Consider the following 22,238-nt stretch of genomic DNA (forward strand, 5'->3'; position numbering starts at 1 on the left):
AGCTCCTTGAGGGCAGGCAGTATGTGGTGTTATTCATCTCAATATCTTCAGGGACTGGCCCCTGACAGATGCTCAGTGACTGATTTAATAATAAAAAGGGGGATGAATGGACAAACGATGGATGGATGGGTGGATGGATGGATGGATGGACAAGTGGGTAATAGGTGGATAAACTAAGGCCTTCAGACTGCAGGGAAGGTGCAGAAAGGCAAACTCAGAGGCACCAAAGACCAGATGTGTCTGGTCTGGGCGTTCTGTATCTATTTTAATAATCCCTCACTGTGTGATGAAACTTGGGGTCTAGCCTTTATTTCCATCTAGAAGAATTAAAGGTATCCCCCTGGCAGAGACCCCTAGGCACAATCCCATGATCTTTTTTTCTGCTTCCTCAGTATTGTTATAGGATAACCAACTCTTTCTGGTTTTCCTGGTATTGTCTCAGTTTCAAAACTGGAAGTCCAGTGTCCCAGGAACCTCCTCAGTCCAGAGAAAACCAGGACAGTTGGTCACCCCTTAGGGGCATTGCTGCCCAGGAGAGAGTCTACACGTCCAAGCCCCCGTGCTGCTGGGGGAGAGCATATGACTGAGTGATTTCCAGTGGGTTGTCGGTGGAAGTGGCCTGTTCAATCTCTGGAACAGAAGAAATTTTCTATTAAAATTTATTTTGAAAAAAACAAATCACAACTTCTTTCTGTAACGACAAGGAGGAAATTCCATCGTGCAAAGATACGGTGGCGAGAAGCAGCCAGAAGAGACTTCCAGAGAGCAAGGTGGAAAGTGTCCTGCTCTTCCCTGGCAGCAATGGCAGGTCCCTCCCTCGAGTGCACCCCACTCTTCCTCTTTCAAAAAAAAATATTTTGATTTCAGAGAGGAAGGGAGAGAAACATCAATGATGAGAGAGAATCATTGATCGGCTGCCTTCTGCACCCCCCCACACTGGGATCAAGCCCGAAACCTGGGCATGTGCCCTGACCAGGGAATCGAACTGTGACCTGCTGGGCATGCGGGAGGAATGAGGGAGACAGATCGGAGCAGGCCCTGTGGCGATGGAGACTGAAGTCGGAGGAAAAGACTGGAGACACAGAGGGTGAGAGCGTGGTGTGTGTGTGTGTGTGTGTGTGTGTGTGTGTGTGTGTATGAATGCATTCACCACTCTGCTCGCATTCAACTTCGGTAAGTTTTTAGGGGTGAACTTTTGGGGAACAGACATGCTTTTTAGGGTCCATACAGCGCTTTCCTGTTTGTCACTGCGTTTGCTTTGCATGCTCATCCTGTGAGAGAGGGACTTTCCTTATAGATGAAGAAACCAGGACGGAAAGGCTAAGGGGCTTCACAGGGCGCCCTGCAGGGTCCAGCAGGATGAGAATCCCAGCCTGCCTCTCACATCTGTGCCCTTTCTACACGCCCCCCCGCCCCCCCCCCCCATACCCCCGCAGTGGAGCCATGTCCTTTCTGTCCCCAGCTTTCACGGGTGCCACGTGAGGGCCCTTCGTGGCCCCCAGTGTGGGTGCTTGCCCTCCAGGTCCCGTGTGCCCCCCCAGACCCCGGAAGCAGGACAGCCCGGGGCGGCTCTGCACTGCAGATGCCTCTCTGCAGAGCTCAGCGACTCCGAACATATTTCATTCCCACGCAAACCACGCTGGACCTCAGCGATTGCAAATGATTAAATAGCCGACTTCTGGGAGAGGTGGGAGAGCATTCGTCTCAGGTGCTGATAAAACATAAACATATTTTTAGAATAAGCTTGTGCTAAAAATGATGAATGGGGTACGAGCATTACCTTCTTCAGCTGCTTGCAAACAGCAGGGTAGACAAGGGCTTTGGATCCTCTTCCACAAGAGAGAGGGTCCGGCTCGGGGGAGCCCCAGAACCCTGGGAGTAGGGACAGAGGGCCCCCGAGCACCTGCTCCTCAGCCCCCTGCATGAGGGCCTTGCCGTCCATGAGGCAAATGACAAGGCTGGGGTCCAAGGGCCACATCTGGTGCTTTGGCTTCCCCTGGCCCATCCCTGCTGGCTACCCGCCTTCGCCTCCTTTTAGAAACCGCCCAGATTCTGTACACACCACTCTGTTCTCCGACTCTCACTTTTGAACAAACAACAACAACAACGAGGAAACACCGGCTACTTCCAGGAGGTCAGAGAAAGTGACTTGCACCGTCTTCATCCATCCTTTTGCCCCACCCCCTCCCGCGAGCCCGGCTCGGGCCTGAGCGGAAGGAACCGCCTGTGGCCCGGCCAGGTGCCGGCCCGGGGCTAGCGGTCTCGGGGGCTGGGCTGGGGGCAGCTGGTCCATTTCGGGATGCGGGGCGGGCACCCAGGGGACGCCGGGCGCCTCCAGCTCGGCGCCGCTGGCTCCGAGGAGTTCTTGCAAGTCTGCACAACTCAAACACCCGCAGTTTGGCAGTTTGGGGGCGGGCGGGGGAGCGCGGGGGTGGGTCCCGAGCGTCCCATTTCTCCTCGGCGGGCGGGCGGGCGGGCGGCTGGCGGAGCCTGGCTGCTCACTGCAGCGGGGCCAGCCCTGCCTCTGGGCCGCACGCCGCCCGGGCTGCGGGCCGGGTCAGAGCCTCCACCTCGGCCTCGGGCATCCATGGCCCTCTGACGGCCCCCCTCTCCCGTCTGCGGGAAGCGGACCCAGCGCGATCGCCTTCCACTCGGGGCGGAGGTCCAGCACCTCTGCCGGCCCGGTAAGTCGAGGCACGGGGCGTGGAGAACAGCCTTGACCGGCGCTGTGCTCCAGGCTGCAGGCGGCGGGCCGGTGGGAGGCGGGCAGGACGCGGGGCCGGAGCCTCCCTCGCACTTTGTTTGGAAACAAGTTGGGGCCTCGTGACTTCCCACGGGGAACCCCGGCAAACCTGCAGCGCCGCCCGGGCCGGGGCTCGGGGGACGCGGCTGCCGGAGCCGCCGGGCCACGGAGGGGGCGGCCGGTCCGTCCCCCGCGGGGTCGCGATGCTCCCCGACCTGGAGGGCGCGCAGGTGGGGGTGCGCGCGCTCCGGCGCCTCCCAGGACGGGCGCGTCGCCCCGGGGGTGACTGTGCATCTGGGTCCAGGCGGGGACGCGCTGCGCCCGCAGGGCCGCCTCGCTCGGTGCAGCCACCCCGGGGCACCGCCAGACCCCGCCGCCGGCGGCCGCGATCCCGCCGCGGGCCCCGGCTGGGGTGGGCGGGGCTGGGACCCACGGGGCCCGGCCGGCCCCGCCCCGCCCCGCCCCGCCCGCGGCTCCGGCGCCGGGTCCTGCGGGGCGGGAAGGACAGACGGACAGTGGCGGGCCCCCGGCTCTCCTCGCCGCTGCCGCAGCGGCCGTGGGGCCGGCGGCGAGGCCTGATCCCTGCAGCGCGGAGGGCGGCACTGCAGTCCGAGGCACCGGCTCCTGGAGGTACCGACGTGGGCCCCCCTCCCCGTGCGCTCCGGAGACTTGTCTGCGACCCCGCAACTTTCCCACCTCTGGCCGCCCCTGCACCCCCGCCAGGTGGCCCGGGTCGCCCGTGCAGGACCCGGGAGGGCTGCGTCCTCCGGGGACTCTGCCTGCTGCTGGGCGCTCCCCATCGGTCCCCAGAGCCCGCCGGGCTGGCGCCCCAGGATCCGCCTGTTGCGCGGGCTGCGGGCAGCCGAGGCGGTGCCGGGGTCCCTCCCAGAGCCGCGGGGAGGGTCTCTCGGCTCGGCGCCGGGGCGCGGGGTGGGGTGGCGGGGGCGGAGGAGGATGGGCTGGAGGCGGAGATCGCTGAGCCGGGGAGGCGGCACCGGCCGAGAGGCAGCCCCGAGGCGCTTCTGGAGCCTCTGCCCCGAGAGGAGGGGCTCTCCTGGCGCCCGAAAGTGCTTCTCGGGCCGCCGCTCCGCCTTCTCCCCGTCTTTCCTCCCCTCCTCTTTGCCCCGCAGAGGTGCAGGGCGCCCCGCCACAGGCCACAGTGGCGGGGGGGGGGGGGGGGGCACCGTGTCTTGGTGCAGCGCTGCGCGCCCTGGGGCTGCCGGCGCGCTCGGGGTGGGAGCGGCTTGGGGCTCGCAGGACCCGCGTAGAGTCGCCCGCAGACTTGGCGTTTGGATGAGTGGCGGTGACGGGAGTGGGTGCTCGGGGTGGGGCGGGCACCCCTTTTTCCCATGCCCCTCTGGGGGGCTGCCCGGCCTCTTGAGGTGAATGGGCCGGCGAGTGAGCCAGACCTTCTGGGGAGCCGGGCTGGCGCCTTTCGCATTGCAGGGCTCTTCAGTGTACACTCCCCCCTCTCCCCCCCGCACCCCCACATTGTCTTTTCTGGTCTCTGTTGGGAAAGGAGCACCTTTTGCACCCCTGGTTTCTCCCTCACCTTGGCTGGGGAGATGGGGCCGGTATTCTAACTCAGGCAGTCCGTAGAGGGGCAGGGGTGGAGGACCTCAAGGACACCCCCCCGCCCCCCGCCAGGATGACTGGGGTGGGTGGAGGGGGTCTGGTTTGTCGCTGCTGAGGAGTGGACGCAGGGGGTGGGCGGTAGGGGGTGTGGAGAGCTTGTTCTCACAGAGACTGGGGGCTCCCTGACTCTCGGTTTTTGCATTTCATCCTACCTTCCAAGTGCGGGGCACACGAGGAACCACCTTCTCAGCCCCGTCCACACATTTGCTTAAGTGGTTTGCATAACCACGGGCTCAGACCTGCATAAGCTACCCCTAGCCGCCCCCTTTCCATACGACTTGCAAATACCTGCCCAGGGAAACAGGAAGCAAGCATGTTCCTAAGCATCTGCCCCCTGGAGAAAGGCAGATGCCCTGGTGCGTCTCCTCCCCCATTTATTAGTTCAGGCTGAGAGGGTGGCATTGATTCGGTGGTTGAACTTGGAGTATTGTGTGGGTCTCATTCCGTGCCTGGGTTGTAAACTTCTTGAGGACGTGGATTCCTTCAGCCATTCAGCAGGCACACCCTGGGCCAGGCTCTGGGCTCTGCTCTGGGGATGCGCCCTTGTAAGAGGAAGTTTCTGCTCTCAGTCTAGTCCTGTTTGTTTGTTTGTTTGCTTAATTTTAATTCTCACCAGACTTCTTCCTTCTCCTGTTCTAATATTAAATTTGTCTTTTTAGAACTAGAAATGATCAATATTGGGGTAGGGGGTAGAGAGTAATAGCAAAGTGCTTAGGAACTCCGAATCCAAAGCATGCCTCGAATATGAAGGAGACTGTGGTAGGATCTGTTTTAATCCAGGCCTGTGTCTGAGCCATGATTTCCTGGAAAATCGGCCTGAATAAACCCATTCCTGAGTGCAGCAAAGCTAAACTTTTGCTAGTCAAGTGTATGAGAGCAAACTGGGAAGTTGGAAGCAATCTTGGTTCTGTTCAGAAATACTAAAATATTAAAAACCCAGTGCTCTGAAGCTTGGGTGGCCAGCAAAGCACCAGCTCAGTATTTCTTCTCCTTCTCTTCCCCTTCTCCTCCCCATCTCCTCCTCCCCCTCCCCCCTCCTCCTCCATCATCATCATTATTAATATTACTATTTTAAGGAAGGAGGGGAGGAGGGGGCCTCCAGACACCTCCCTGTCTCCAGCGATTTTCTCCCTCTCTGTCATCCTCCTCAGACTCTCCTTCCCGCTGTTCTACCCGAGCCCTCAGTGTGCCCTGGGGCTGGCATTTAGGGTTGGAATGTGTGTGGGCTCTGAGAGAGCAGGAACCACAGGGTCTTCCTCCTCCTTTTTTCAGTGGGTAACATTGACTGACTGCATAATATCTGGCAGCTCCTCTGCTCAGCCCTTCCCCAGGCATTATCTCATTTAATCCTCAGAACAACCCCATGAGGAAGTGTCTCCTATTTATTGTTGCCCTGCTGTAGGCACTATACTAAAAGCTCTCCGTGTATTAACTCATTTCATCTGGATGATAACCTAGGAGGTGGGCTCTATTGTGACCCCGTTTTAGACGAGCAAAAGGAGACACACTGAGTAGCTTGTGCAAAGCCACACACCTAGGACAATGTGAAGCCAGGATTCTAATCCCTGGCCACCTGGCTGCAGAACCAATGTGAGATTCCTTCTTCCTTGCATAATCCCTACAGCCTTAACACTGTGCCCTGTGCTTAATAGGATGGGGATAGGTAGAGGTGGCGTATGGTTACCAATTGACCTGTTTTGGCCTCTGAATGTGCAATACAATATAGAAGCTGATTTTTTTTTTTAATATGGAATGCTTCACGGATTTGTGTGTCATCCTTGTGCAGGGGCCATGCTAATCTCTGTATCGTTCCAATGTTAGTATATGTGCTGCCGAAGCGAGCACTAGAGCTGATCTAGAAGAATTTTCATCCTTTATCCTTTCTCTAGGTCACCTTTTGCAACTTTGCAACACACCCACACCTACCCCTTCCTTATAAAAAGTAACTCTTCTTGTTGAGCTATAGTTACTAGACGAGGTTGTAGCATTTTTCTTTGTGGGCAAGGGATCTCTCACTCTCTTTGGAGTCCTGCAGAGCCTTGCACCATGGTTTGCTTGGAGTAGATACTATATAAAACTGTCTTTAATTGCACACATGTTGAGTGATAAAAGCCCAAGATCTGCTTTTAGCCAATCATGTTACAGAGAAGCAGTTAATGTTGACAGCAGTGGCTTTAGTGTGCTAGCTGAAATCCCCAATGAATGAAGCCTCCTCCTGCAGCTCATCCTCAACTGAGCACCCAGCAAATACCAACTTTGACTTCATGATTGACTTGTGTAGCCATATACACTGAGTGGCCAGATTATTATGATCTCTGAACGCATAATAATCTGGCCACTCAGTGTGTGTGTGTGTGTGTGTGTGTGTGTGTGTGTGTGTGTATTAGAGGCCCGGTGCATGAATTTGTGCATGGGTGGGGTCCGGCCAGCCTGGCCAGGGGGAGGGGACATGGGCGGTTGGCCGGCCTGCTTGCTGGTCGAACTCCTGGTAGAGGGGACAATTTGCATATTATCCTTTTATTATATAGGATATACACTGAGTGGCCAGATTATTATGCGTTCAGAGATCATAATAATCTGGTCACTCAGTGTATATACACATATGCAAATATGTACACTCATTCATTCAACACGTATTTGAGTACTTATCCAGTGTTATGTATTATGCTAGGGGCTGGGTATGCAGTGTTAAAGGAAACAGACATGGGGGGTGGTTGCGAGATGGGTAAGGAGTGAGACAGTAAACAAATCAGTGCAAACATTTTAGTAGTGGTAAGCTTTCTAAAGAACTTCCTGGGGGAGGATAACAAGGATAGGGAGGGCTAGTTTAGATGGGAAGCTGGGACGACCTCTCTGAGAAAGAGAATTCCAGGCTGAGCAAGAGTATGAGGATTCAAGGATGAGCACTAAGCATTGTTGGGGGAACTCCAAGAGAACCAGGCGGCAGGGTGGCTGGGAGGAGGTCAGAGAGGAGGATGGGCCAGATCCTCCTGGGCTCTTTAGGCCAAGTTCAGGATCTTAAGAGTTTATTCAAAGGGCTCTGGGAGGGAATTAATGGAGGTTCAGGAGCCAATTTGTATTTTTAGATCATCAGTGAAAGCTGTGAGGAATAGATTAGAGAGATTCAAGAATGGCAATTGGGTCTCTTATTAAGAGGTGTGATGGAGAAATGGGACCTAAAGCCAGGTGGGACTGAGTGAAAAAGAATGGGAGGTTGGTTAAGAAAGGGAACAGAGAGACAGAGTTTGTGTATATGCCTGCGTCTGTGTGGAAGGCGACCTTGGCTGAGGTTAGGGAGTTGAGTCCAGCTCCTTAATAAATCAACAGATACACATCTCTGTGTGTGAGTTAAATGGTGCTAGCACTACTAGAAGATTAGAAATTTGAATCCTAGCTCTGGCTTTGTCTCCAGTTGCTGGGTAAATTTGAGCTTATCATTTGTCTTTCCCTGTTCCTCTTCCCCTCCCCCACCCCCCACCCCCAACCATTCAGCCTGGTGATTTTATGATAAAAAAAAATAGTTACCTTTCTACAAATATTCTTCTTCAATAGAGTCATTTATTTGTGGTAATTTGGATCCTTTTCATAAATTGAATTAGGAGAACTTTGAATGGGTGTGTGGGAACATTTGTGGTGAGATTCTAATCATTTGCTCTTTGATGATCACCAATAAGCTGCTTTCAAACTGACTTAAATAGAGAGATGCCAGTGAAAAGGCTGGTGGTGAAGAGATGCTAAGCCTTTCCAAGATATATGGGGTGAGGCCCGGTGGAGAGCCTTGGGCTCGACTAGAGGCCAACTTCCGTGTCTCAGGGGAACACTTCCTTACCTGGTCTTCCTCATTACATGAGACACTTTCATTGTGCCCATGGACATCTTATAAAAAGATGCCAAAGAAGTACATTTGTTATGTCCTCTGGGAACTCATGTTTAGAAGAATTTGCTGGCCTAAAGATCAATAGTGAACATAACAGATAGTCTGATGGGGCTTTGAAGAAGCGATAGGGTACCCAATGATCAATTTATGCTTGTAGGGAACCAGAGTTTACACAGGACCACAGAATGGAAAGTTACTCCAAAGATCAGCTAAGACATTTGCTGCCTCCTGAAGACTTCTTCCAGGAATGCTGACTTGTATCCTGGCAAATAATTTGTGTGTTGCGGTAAAGGAATGCCAGAAGACTGAAACTTTGGCCTTGAACATGCTTACATTTTTTACTCTCATTCTTCCACAGACTGGGTTGGCTTTCTTACGCCCTGATTGGCATGCATAGGTGAACCTGAAAGCTTTTCCTATGATTTACTTAAGGTAAAGAATTTAATTGATCAAAGAGATGGGAGAAGTCCGTGGTTAAAGACTGTGGTTTATAGGTATGGATTGAGAGGAAACACTTGGGTTCTGGCAGAGTTATTTCAGGATTTTTGTCTTTGAGCTCAATAAATCATACCTTCTGGGTAGTGTTTGTCTTGTGTGTGTGTGTGTGTATATGTGTGTGTGTGTGAGTGTGTGTGTGTGTGTGTGTGTTTTAGGTTAAATTTTTTTTTTTTTTTTTAAGATCCCAGCTTTCTAACTGTTGTACCCTCATGAAGCCACTGTCATAAGACTGCCACCTGCCTTCCTCCCCTTGGTGATAAGGCATTGCCTGGCCAAGATTTAGCCACAAGGTGTTTCACAGTTGAGCCTTCTTGGGGAAGGTTGCCTCCTCTCGGCTAAAAGTATAAATTAAAATGCCATTATGTGGCAGTGTCCTAGCTGCATCTATCTATCTATCTATCTATCTATCTATCTATCTATCTATCTATCTATCAACTATCATCTATCTATCTTAGCCAAAGTGAAAAATGGTATCACTATCCCCATACTTTCTCATCATTTCCTTAAATCACAAATCCTATAATGTAGGCTCTCTGAATATGCAAAAAAAAGATCTCATCTCTTTATAAGATGCCTTGAAAACTTTACCTTTTAAGCAGTTTCTCCAAACTTCTTGTTCTAATTAGAAATCGAATGTCAGCATGGTGCACCTCTCTGGTGATAAGGACTGAGCTTTTGTCTCTCAGCTGCTCCAGACTTAACACGTGGAAGCTGCACATCTACTCTCTTCTATAAGGGGCTTTGAAGTGGAGTACAGGGGCCACAGCTACGTAATGTGGCCCTAAATGCTAATGGGTTTGCTTTAAGTTTCTTTTTACCAGTCACTTCCATCACCCACACCAACAGTTAGGAGCACACTAGCAAGCCCTGGTTTTTTTTGTTGTTGTTGTTGTTGTTGTTTTTTTAAATATATATTTTATTGATTTTTTACAGAGAGAAAGAGAGAGGGATAGAGAGTTAGAAACATCGATGATAGAGAAACATCGATCAGCTGCCTCTTGCACACCCCCTACTGGGGATGTGCCCGCAACCAAGGTACATGCCCTTGACCGGAATCGAACCTGGGACCTTTCAGTCCGCAGGCCGACGCTCTATCCACTGAGCCAAACCGGTTTCGGCACAAGCCCTGTTTTACAACCCTTTGTTTCTGAGTCTCAGCAACTTGGAAATAATCCCATTTAAGCATGGTTAGGTATGGGGGTTCAGGTTCTGACTACCCCACAAATGCAGTTAAGTCCTGAGGAGTGGGAGGTGAGATGTTTGGGAATAAGTGGAGCTCCAGGATTGTGCAGGACATGGAGTTCTCTCTCCCAGGACCAGGATCCCATTCCACACGCCCATCTGCACAGATGCACACTCTGGAGCAGGCAGAGTGCTTATTAGTGTGGGCTGCTTAGCTGATCGGACAGAAGTAGACAAACCACACAGAAGTACCATACTGAGTGTTGAGTTTCAGTTTTACGAAATGAAAAGCGTTCTGGAGATGGATGGCAGTGATGGTTGCACCGCATTATAAGTGCATTTCATACCACTGACTGTACTCTAAAAAATTGTTAAGATGGCCCCGCCGATGTGGCTCAGTGGTTGAGCATTGATATATGAATTAGGAGGTCCCAGTTCGATTCCCGGTCAGAGCACATGCCTGGGTTGCTAGCTCGATCCCCAGCGGGGGCATGTAGGAGGCAGCCGATCAATGATCCTCTCTCATCATTGATGTTTCTCTCTCTCTGTTTCTCTCTCTCTCTTCCTCTACCTTCCTCTCAGAAATCAATAAAAATATTTAAAAATGGTTAATATGGTCAATTTTATGTCATGTGTATTTCACCACAATTTAAAAAATTGAAAAAAAATTATATTCCAATGCTATGAAGTAACATTCTCAAATGTTTTGGTCTCAGGACCTTTATATGCTTAAAAATTATTGAGAATGTCCTAAAAGCTTTTGTTAATGTGGTTTCTATCTGTCAATATTTATAGTAGAAATTAAAATAAATACATTTTAAGAAGAGGTCAATGGGGAAAAAAAGGGGGACATATGTAATACTTTCAACAATAAAGATTAAAAAAAGAAAACAGATACATTTTAAAATAATTATTAATTCATTTAGTAAGTAATCTCATTAAATGTTAATATAACTAGCACATTTTTATAAAAATATTATATTTTTTCAAAGCAAAAGTAATGTAAGAGTGGCATTGTTTTATATTTTTATAAAAGTATTAATTGTCTGTTTTAATATAAGACAGTGGGATTCTTAAATTTGCTGCTCCATTTATAGTCTACATTCTCACACATCATATACCTTCTGGAAAACTCCTTTGCGTACTGGTGAGAGAGTGAGAATGAAACAAGAAAATAAAATCTTAGTTTGCTATAAAAATTTTGATCAAAATAGTCATGGGCCATTTAAAGAGCCTTGGGAACCCCAGGGGTCCCCTGGACCACATTTGAGAACCACTGGTCTAGAATAAATCCACAGGCAAGTTAAATTTTGGTTATGTTGTATGTTTTAGCCTCTGTTCATCTAATATAATCTGAGTTTGACCTTTAGCAATTCAATGTATTACTTCTATGATTTCACATAAAAGAACTAGATGACCCCTTCAGAAAAAAGTACCATATTTTTTCCTAAGTTTATATAACAGACAAACAGCAGCCATCTCCCCCAAACTCTGTACCATTCTATTGGGAACATCTTCAGAAGCTACCCAAATAGTTGGGTGTGGAACTATTTTGAATTTTCCTGCTCAACTCACTTGAGTGGGACACTCACAGACATGGAAACTTTGTGAAAATCAGGGAAAGAAAACCATGTTTCCCTCCAGGCTATGCAAAGTTCACCCCCCCTCCCTGCAGCATGCACTCCTATTTCCTGTGGAGTGAGGACTTCCAGTGTCTAGTGCGGGGGGGGGGGGGGGGGGGGGGGCGGGGAGGGAGAAGGCTGGCCTGTCCAGGGATGGTGCCTAAAACTGTCTCCTGGGCTGGGTCCTGAGCTGTCAGCTGTCACTGCTGTGCTCACTGGGGGACGTGACTGCTCTTCCGAAGGAAGGTCTCCTCGCTTCCTTCCAGCTCTGCCCACCTCCATCTTCCCTCCTATGGAGAACTTGGAGAGTTAGGGAAAGGTGAGTGCACTTAGAAAATGGACTGGAGAAAGGAGAGGTGAGAGAATTAATTCTCATAAGTCAAGATGAAATCGTTTTCACTTGCATTGCCTGGGGACCTCATTATTTTATAATTTTTCATGTTGATGAAGTGTGGAATTAATCATAGTGGGTAGTTTTGGGTAGAGCATTAAAAAAAAATCCTTCTAGCGTGACTTCCCCGAGCAGGATGGCATGCTTGTGAAGCATAAAAACATTATTTTCTACTTTCCAAATAATGGATCAGATGCCATATAAACCATCATATTTGTTTTATTATAGCTTTTTAAAAGTTTAGTAGAACCCCCTTTTCACCCCAAGAAATAGTCACTGTGGCAACTTACTAGAGCAACGGAACTTGGCTCTCTGGGAGTTTTGTTGAAAATATGCTGAGGATTTATGATTTGCCAACAAGAAACACTTTTCTCCAATCCTTTGGAGGTGCATGACATGTCAGGTGCTCGGCCGGGGTGCAGAGACCAACAGTGTGGTCCAGCAATTGCACCCCAGTGTCCTGGAGCCCCCGGGAAAGGCTGGATGACGAGAAGACACCCCCAAGCAGCCTTCGCCACGCTATTTTGAGCAGGAAAACCCTAGTCTTTCACACTTAAGCAGAACGTCCGTTTAGTTCTATTTCCACCACACATCTCCCTCCTGTCTGCTGTGGACCAGACACTGAGATCACTGTGGATCCGTGATATGGCTGAGAATCCGGGTTCTTCACAAAGCAGAGGTGCCGGTTAGCATTAGATGTGTGTGCACGAGCATGTGGTACATCAAAGGACGAGCTGAATTGGAGCTGATTTGTTGGAGGACAAAACTGGAATTAGCCCTGGCTGGTTTGGCTCAGTGGATAGAGCATTGGCCTGTGGACTGAAGGGTCCCAGGTTCGATTCTGGCCAAGGGCATGTATCTTGGTTGCGGGAACATCCCCAGCAGGAGGTGTGCAGGAGGCAGCTGATCAATGTTTCTCTCTCATCGATGTTTCTGACTATCCCTCTCCCTTCCTCTCTGTAAAAAACAAACAAACAAACTGGAATTAAATAGAAAAAAAGGGAACAGAGGGAACAGCTCCAGTGAGGATGGGAATGAGAGGCCACCATAGGGTTGGGGGTGAGAAACCATTGGATGCGGCTGAGGCAGAGGGGTCTGAAGTTGGCTGGTGGACACTGAGGCCCGAGAGGCAGGCAGGGAAGTTCTCGCTTGAAATCTGAGGAGTTCAGACACTAGGGAGCCACTGAAGGGCTATGCAGAGTGTTGACACATTCTGACTTGTGTCAATACCTCTGGCCACCCGGGGAGGAGAGGGAGAGGTGTTAGTGAGAAAGTGGGGCAAAGTGATATCACTGGCTTGTCCATGACTGTGGCTTGGAGGTCCTGGAGAGGTAAACAATTACTCAGGTAGTTATTTTGGTCTGTTCCTTGATTCCTGAAATTCCTTAATCTTCCACCTTCTCTATATTATATTTTACGGTCAATAATGGAGAACGCTCTGAGAAAGTTGCATGGACTTGTTGGCCACGCATCTGGCTGGGGAGAACACACACATTTGCAGCCAGCAGATTGTATTCAGGCTGCAGATGGGTTTGATTCGGCTTACAGTATGAAAACATTAAAAGCAATGGTTGACAACATGTAAAAAAATAGGGGGAGTTCCCATAAAGCTAAGAAGTGTGAACATTTTTACAAATTGGGAGATCCGACCACCGAAGCCCACAGGTAAGGGCCAGCAGGCCCCTTTAGCCGGCTGGTCGCTCCACTTGTCACCGTGGCCAGGTGTCCTCCTTTTTCATTGTGGGCCCCTGCCTGGCCCCTGCAGGTATTTCATTTTATGGCCAGATTTGAGGTTTGGGAAGAGGAAGCCGACTTTCACAGGAAACCAAAGAATGGGTCATGAGACAAGAGACCTCAGTAAAGTGCAGGGGACAGGGGAGTCCCATGCACATGAGGAGTGTCCTTCAGGTTGGGCCACCTGGAGGTGCCCTTAGCTAAAACACTTAGTGGAGTATTAGGGCAAGAATTGTAGGAGAAGAAGGAAGAATGAGTGTAAAAAATGATTTCAAGAAGCTGTGTTGCAAAGAGGAATTGGGGGATCTTTGATTTTTTTAAAAATATTTTCACTTGATATTTTCCCCATGGATTTCTAGAGAGAGTGGAAGGGAGGGCGAAAGGGGAGAGAGAGAGAGAGAGAGAGAGAGAGAGAGAGAGAGAGAGAGAGAGGGGAGGGGAGAGGAGGGGAGGGGAGGGGAGGGGAGGGGAGGGGAGGGGAGGGGAGGGGAGGGGAGGGGAGGGGAGGGGAGGGGAGGGGAGGAGAGAGATAGGGGAAATCATTGAAACATCGATGTGAGAGAGACACATTGATTGGTTGCCTCTTGCATGCTCCCCTACTGGGGTTAGGGAAGCTGCAACCTAGGTACATGCCCTTGTCCTGGAACCAAACCTGTGACCCTTTGGTCCGTGGGCGGCCCTCTAACCACTGAGCAACCTGGCCAGGGCTGATTTTGCTAATTTTTAATCTGTGATTGACTTGAGCATATCTATATAAGGATGCATGTGATAGAAAATAGTACTTCCTTTTTGTTGTCCTTGACTGACAGTTTATAACTACAAGGAGTCCAGTCTTAGCCTTGGTCGTTCTTATTAAAACAGAGCACTCCCAGGGTATAGAACAGAGTGAGGGGCCTTCTGCGTCTGGGAAGACAGCCTGCCAACTGCAGATCTTACCTGTGTTCAGTGCATGTTTGCTATTTTAATATCTAAGCAGCAGTGCCTTCGAGTGGATAATTCTACCTTTTTTGCTGAAGCAGGGTAAGTTGAGCAGAGCCCATGTGGGGATTTGTTATCTGCATCTCCTCATGCGTTTGGACACTGTTCATCGCCTTTTATCACTGGCCAGGTGGGATCTGTGGGGTGAGCTTATCAACCAGCATCGGCTCTATTGCAGTCTGGGTTAGTGCTTTTATTAGTTTTATGCCACATGCCAACATTTCCATTTAGTTTTTTGTATTTGTTTTATGATATAGCTTGATCCAATAACTTATTATGTGTGAATGTGCATGTGCGTGTGTGTGTTAGAACCTATCTGTCTTGTCTTTGGTGCAGACTGTTTTTAGGAAGGGAAATCTGTATCTCCCTCTGCAGTGGCTGATAAAGAAGCTACTGTTCTTCTGTGGTGACTGCAATTTCATAAGCACATTTGCTATGATTTTTTTTTCTCCCAGTAAAACAGTGGACAAGAGAGAGATTAAAATTCAACATGAACTGGAAGCAGCCAATAGCTGTCCCTAACCCCAATCCTAACTATTATCAACCAACTAATCAATTCATTAATGAAGTCACCAAATAATTTTCAGAACATACTATGTGTTAGATAAGGTGCCAGGCACCGAGGATACGGTATTGCATCTGATGGACAAACATCCCTGCCTACGTGGAGCTCATAGCTGAGTGGGGAAACACCCTGTACCTAAGAGAAATAAATTAAGTATATGTCTGTAAGTGTATTTTAGGAATTAATAAACGTGAAGGGGAGAAAATAAAGTGAGGAAGGGGGATAGGAGTTTCAGCAGATTCACAAGTACTCTCTTCTGTCCTTGGAACCTCTATCATCTCGGTTATTGCTGGTTGACAAGGTGTGGATGGGACGGACAGAGTTCTTGACATTCTAAGAAATGATCTGTATAAATATCTCCAGATCATAGGGCTCCACCCTGGCCACCCCCCAAGCTTTCTAGTCCCTGTGTCTCTGCACATGATCATTTAAAGAAGTCTTTATTGTTGAAAGTATTACAGATGCCCCGCTTTACTTCTCCCCATTGACCCTCCCACCCTCCATCTGCACATGATCCTTCCACTCCTTGGAGCAGGGCCTCTGACTCTTACCTGTCTCCTTTACTTGTTCATATCTGACCGGACCCGCAGGGCTCAGCTCAAATGTCACCTGTTCATGTGGTTGTCTCTACGTCCCTGTCCTGGAGGGACCCTTTGCCTGCTCTGGACTTCTGCAGCACCTCTGGGTACCTTTCTTCATGGTACCGAGTGTTCAGCCTTGTAGTGAGTGCTGTCATTTATTTACCTGCTTACCTTCTTCCTGTGAGCTCTTCTAAGTTCCTGCAGACTCTTGCCCACGTTGTCTCTTGTTCTCCGTAGTCTCAGATCAGTGCCTGCCATAAAGCAGGTGTGAGTGAACAGCAACGCCTGTGATCCCTACAAACGACACAGGAGCACAGGGGCCGAAAAGTCACCCGCAGTTGTAACTTCCCTCAATGTCTAGCCCACGCCCCCTCCCCAAATCCTGACCAAGGCTGCTTAGCACCTTTTCTTTTCCCAAGTAGAAACAACTTTTCTCTCTTTTTAAAAGAATATATTTTTATTGATTTCAGAGAGGAAGGGAGAGGGAAAGAGAGACAGAAACATCAATGATGAGAGAGAATCATTGATCGGCTGCCTCCTGCATGCCCCCTACTGGGGATTAAGCCCACAACCCGGGCATGTGCCCTGGCCGGGAATCTAACAGTGACCTCCTGGTTCATTGGTTGATGCTCAACCACTGAGCCACGATGGCCGGACAATAACTGTTTTCTTAAGTGTTTTGCAATACCTGTAAAAATGTTCACATAATGCTGGGAGGTACAGAGAAAGCCACAGTCACCCCCAATCCCATCACCAGACAGAATGCATTTACCATTTTGGTGTATATTCTCACAGATTTTTTTTTTTCATTGTATAAAGATCAGTCATATTTTATAAGGATCGCATCCTGCCATCCATTGTATTAATTCCTCTCTGTTAGCATGTCGTGACTATCTTTTCGTGCGCATGCAGGCAGGGAGCACAGTGGTTGAGAGAATGGCGTTAGAGCACTGTTCTTTGAATTCAAACCAGGAAGCTGTCACTGCCTAGCTGTTGACCCTGGAGAGATCGTTAACATCTCTATTTACCAGTCTCCCCGTCTGTAAAAGGAGTGCAATAAAACGCTACTTGTATGAGGATCGTGAGGAGTAAGACATGCAGACACCGGGCAGGGCTGGCTCCATAGACAGGAGCTCCTGTATTATTATTTCAGCGTTTTCAGGGCCACAGTCTTCATTGCGTGGCCACCTCCTCGTCCGTGTAATCATTCCCGTACCGACGGACACTTCGGCAGCCTTTGGCTTTTTGCTCTTATGAATAATTAATGATGCAGTAAACATCCTTGTCACACATCCTTGCACACGGCCTGATTTATTTCCTCAGGATACAGTCCCAGTGTGAACCGTGGGACTCTGTGACACACACTGCACCACAGGGTTCTCTGGAAGGTTTTCCTTAGCCGGTCCCCACCCCCGTTATCCTGGCATGATATGTTTTCCCCTGCACCCTGGCAAGCTCCTCTTTATCACGGCCATGCAGACGTTCGATGCATCAGCCATTGAAAACAGATGAGACTGAGCGCAGGGTCCGAAGCCCTCGGGGGGCTGATGTGCTGACCGTTTCCTGGCTGAGGCCAGAGCCCCTGCCTCGGGCCAGCCCTGCTCCTGGGGACTCCCCCGAAGTGGAGGGAGCCAGGGCTGGGCATTCCTTCCTGGGCCAGTGGAACGGCGGTGGTCACCGGGGCCACTAAGAGTGGCCGGAGCCCTGTGGACCCGTGGGGATGCCCATGCGGGGCAGCGGCGCTGTGGCTTGCTTCCTCCTGGGAGGTGCACGTCCTTCCACAGGACTTTCTCTGGAGCTTGTCTTTGGAGCTGATCGGTGACTCAGCAGCAGCCTGCTGGCTGGCTCCCTCTGTTCCCCCCCCCCCCCCCCGCCCCCCTCCCGGGGGAGGTTGTCTAGGAACACAGCCCGGAGGAGAGGAAAGGGCTGTGGCAATTGATGCCCAGGCTCCAGCCTGAGGGAGTTCTGGAATTCACTGGTTCTGGATGGCCGAGAGCAATAGAACGTCTATTAACCTTTTACATGTGACTTAGAGGCTTTCCTTTGGAAAGCATTCTCTGCGTTTTCTCTCTGAAGACCGGAACTTGTAGAAACTCATTTTTGATCCTTGATTGTATTAGACCTGAGAAGTCTTTATTTTCTTCTTATGACAGATCAAAAGTTAAAAAAATTATTATAAATTCAAGGATTTCTCATGTTTTAATGTACTCCTTAAAATTTGATAACTTGGAAATAGTAAGCAGTGCGGGGATATTCTTAGTAATCTGTCTGAATCACCCTGAAGGTGTCGTATTATTCTGAGTGCCTTGCATTATAGGATTTAAATATAAGTACAATTTGCCCTGGCCAGTGGCTCAGTGGTTAGAGTGTCAGCCCTTGGACTGAAGGGTCTCGAGTTCAATTCCCGATCAAGGGCATGTACCTCAGTTGCGGGTTCACTCCCTGACCCCAGTTGGAGCATGTGTGGGAGGCAACCAGCCGATGTTTCTCTCTCTCTCTCTCTCTCTCTCTCTCTCTCTCTCTCTCTCTCTCTTCCCCTCAATCCCTTCCACACTCTCTGAAAGCAATGGGAAAAATATCCTCAGGTAGGATTAACAAAATAAACAAATAAATATAAGTACACTTTTTCTGGCACACTAACTCCAATTATGGTGGTCTCACGTGATACTTTCCTTTTATTTAAGCAAAACCCTGGACCATAATTTCCACAATTCTCATTAGTTAAGCAAGATACAGGTAGGGTTGAATTTCCCCTTTCATTCTGATGGCTATTCCTTCATTTCCGATTTATTGGGAATTGGTCTGTGATGGACGAATAGTGGCAAGACTACAAAACAGACATGTGCTTGCATTTTTCCTGGGACCTCAGTGAGTGTCCCCAAGCTCAGAGCTTTGGGGAGCAGTGGGCTCAGCCAGAGCCGACCCTCTGCAGGCAGCCGGGGCAGGCCACGCCTTTGAAACTGTCTTAGTGTGAGTGTGTCTTCCTGGCAAAGACACTGTTAGCAAATACAGGACAGACTCTCAGAGAAAACCACCAACCTTTACTCTAGACTCAGATCGCATGGAGCATGCTTTGAGTTTCAACAAAAGGTTAACCTTGCTTTTATCTTTCTTCGTTTGCCAACTTTTGCTTGTCTGACACCAGACATGCCACAACTGAACTGTGAAAGGACAAGCATATTGGGGGAGGGGGGTGGGCGCGGTATCCCCAGCCCCTGTCAGCAGCCAAAGTATTAGGACAATCTGTGGTTCAGAGCTTTCTGAACTTACGGCTTCCAAACACGTGTCTGCGGTCTTCTTACTCAAGAGCAGTGGTTTGAAATGGGGGGTGATTTTGCCCTTCAGGGGACCTTGGACAATGTCACAACCCTTGGGGACGGGGAGGAGATGTGGTGCCCTGTGTAGAGGCGAGGGATGCTGCTAACCATCCTATAGGGCATAGGGCAGCCCCTGCAAGAGAGAACCACCTGGCTTCAACATGCCCACGGTGCCGAGGTGGAGAAACCGTACTGTGGATGCATGCCAGACCAGGGTGTCTCCAGGGACGCCGGCTGGCTACCAGGAGGGGGCTCCCAGGTGCCATTTACTTGGAAACTTGGCACAGGTCAGGGTTGGGCGCTCTCTCAGCCTTGCAACTCTGGAAACTCACTTACCAGGGTCCCAGAGCCCATCAGACTCTCAGAAATGGACTTGCATAGAAACCCACAGGAAACTGAGCACGAGAACTTTCCCACCTTATGAGGTCCCACTAGTCAACAGAACTAGAGCACTTGGGTTGGCTGCAAGCTCATATACCCCCCGGTGGCAAGTGCCAGGAAACTGAAATTGCCAGGAGGAGTCTCCGGGACCCTGGAATCAGACGAGGGAGATTTGGGGGTAGAATCATACCCGAAACCTTGAGGTCTGGCAACTTAAAACTCAACTCAAGATGAACTCATCGCGATAACACTCTTCTTTAGAAAGTGCCCGGATGGGTCTTGGCAATCAACTTTGATCTTTGGTATTTTCCTCCTTTTCTTCCATTCTGACCAGCTGCCTTTCATGACCCATATTGATTCTTTAAAAAAAAAAAAATGTTGATTTCAGAGAGGAAGGGAGAGAGAGTGATAGAAACAGCTATGACGAGAGAGAATCATTGATCAACTGCCTCCTGCATGCTGCCTTCTGGGGAACGAGCCCACAACCGGGGCATAGGCCCTTGACCGGAATCGAACCCGGGACCCTCAGTCTGCAGGCCGACACTCTATCCACTGAGCCAAACCGGCCAGGGTCCATATTGATTCTTTTAATTAATCTACTCTAGTCTGGCCAGCTTGGCGGAGAGGAATCGGTTCAATAAAAACGTGTCAGGCACCATGGTGTACGAGGGATCATTCATATGAAGATCAATATTAGGACACGGTCCCTAACTGGAGGCTTTCTCAGCCTAGTGGGTGGCACCGAGGTGACAACATTCTAGAAGGATGTGAGCGGGGCAGTGACAGGGCCACTCAGGATTCTGTGCAGGCACAGAGGCCACATGTAACGTCACTTGCAGTGTCTGCTTTCATCTCTCAGGCACTGATGTTAGTTGAAGCTTTGACGGGCAACCTTATTGCTGTGATTCTGAGACCTCTAGGGGGTCATTACCCTCCTGTGTCCTGTCTGCTTCGCTTGCTATTCCTCGTTCTGTTGCAAGATCGGATGGCAGGTCTCTGGGTGATGGAAGAGTCCAGCATGCCGCCGGCTCTCCACCTTTCCCCTCTCAATCACGGAGGCGGTCGTCTGGTCCATTCTGAACGTTAATCAGCCCGCCAGGAAAGAGAGCCGCGCTGGAGGGAGGTGCGCAGCTGAGGCGGAGAGTTTCCCCTTCAGTGTGCAGAGGGGGGTTCTGGGGAGACTAGCAACACTGCGTGAAGCTGATGGGTTTTGCCAGGATCCTGATGAATCGCTCAGCAAAGTCAACACCTGCTTATGTGCTGGGTCACAAGCGATACTCGCTTCTTTTGATCAGCTGCACACGGAGAGGCATGGGCGGGACACAGAGAGACAGGAGCCCGTGGCGGCTGTGAAGCAGGAAGGGGAGAATGGATGGGATGTGCACATTTTCCTGCTCCAGAGCTGGCTGTGTGGGGGCCTGTTCTGCCCACTCCTCTCCATCCTCCCCGAACCCGCCCCAGCAGCTACACGTGGGCCTTGCTTTTCTGCACTAATTGCAATCAGGCAGACCTGCCTGCCTGCATCCTGGCTCTGGCCCGCATTAGGTGTGGGCTCTGGGCAGACGGCTTCTCTGAACCTTCATGTCCCACCTATGACATTGGGAAGAACAGCGTTTACCACTTACAGTGGTTAAGTTCAGAGGTGACCTGCGTGAAACCCCTGGGAGGTTCCTGGCATGCTGTGGGGACTCAGAAAATGCTGGGTATCATTTTCTGTGAAGAGGTTGCACTTAGAATGTGAATGCCCTCAGAGGGGTGTGAGTGACATACATTCACACCTAAAGGTATTGACCTAAAGGTATACACTTCCTCACAAAATCCAGTTGTTTTTTTTACAGGAATCATAGTGTTTGAAAATGGGGCAAGAGATAAGAATTCTGAGTTTTGCCCTGGTTCACTGGTTGGAGCATTGGCCCATGCACCGAAGGGTTGTGGGTTCAATTCCTGGTCGAGGGTAGTTACCTCAGTTGTGGGTTCACTCCCCCACCATGTTGGGCGCGTGTAGGAGGCAACCAGTCGATCTGTCTCTCTCACATTGATGTTTCTCTCCCTCTCGCTCTCTTCCTCCTTCCCTCCCTTCCACTATCTCTCTGAAAAGCAATGGGAAAAATATCCTCAGGTGAGGATTAACTACAAGAAACCATTCTGAGTTTTGGGGGGAGGGGGAGAGAAAGGGACAGTCCGGGATGCCATGTATTCACCAGGCATTGACAGAGGGCCCACCAGGTACCCATTTCTGTAAAAAAGATAAACTTGGCCAACCTCACAGTCTGTCTGTCCCTGGCCCAGCCCTGTCCCTCTGTGAGGAGCTGGTGCCCAGCAGTGCTTGGGGTTTCTTAGAAGTGCTCAACAGCCTAAGTACTTTGTTAATTCTTTATTTCGGTTAATTTTACTTTCCCTTAACATGGGCTACATTTGGAAAGAAGTCTGATAGGGACAGGAGGACTGTCTGTCTTAGAAGGCACAGCGGCATTTCTTCATTTTATGTGAATGCAAGTATCTGAGGCTGACTCAATGACAAGCTGCTGGGGGGCCCTGGAGGAAGAGAGGAGGAGGAGAAGGAGGAGGAGGAGGAGGAGGGGAAGGGGGAGGGGGAGGAGGAGGGGGAGGAGGAGGGGGAGGAGGAGGAGGAAGCAAAAAGAGGAGGAGGATTATTTTAGCTCCCGAGTCGATTTTATTTATCCCCGCTGAGATTTCTCTACCTCGTCTGTCAAGAACCCTATCTCAGAAGTTC

At 50.2% G+C, this 22,238-nt stretch overlaps 1 protein-coding gene across 2 annotated transcripts in view; it reads left to right on the forward strand.

Annotated features, from left to right (window-relative positions):
- Nucleotides 1-2,590: 2,590 nt before the first annotated feature.
- Nucleotides 2,591-22,238, forward strand: part of KCNS3 (potassium voltage-gated channel modifier subfamily S member 3) — a 31,168-nt gene continuing 11,520 nt past the window's right edge. Inside the window, exon 1 of one of the 2 annotated variants that reach the window (XM_079791581.1) lies at nucleotides 2,591-2,684. The gene's annotated coding sequence lies outside the window, so the exon portion shown is untranslated. Of the gene's footprint in view, nucleotides 2,685-3,236; nucleotides 3,374-22,238 lie in introns of those variants that run through there. The other variant, XM_079791580.1, reaches the window with a different exon arrangement.

The sequence above is a fragment of the Cnephaeus nilssonii genome (genome assembly GCF_951640355.1).
Source record: "Cnephaeus nilssonii genome assembly, chromosome: 15".
In the NCBI taxonomy this organism is placed as follows: Eukaryota; Metazoa; Chordata; class Mammalia; order Chiroptera; family Vespertilionidae; genus Cnephaeus; species Cnephaeus nilssonii.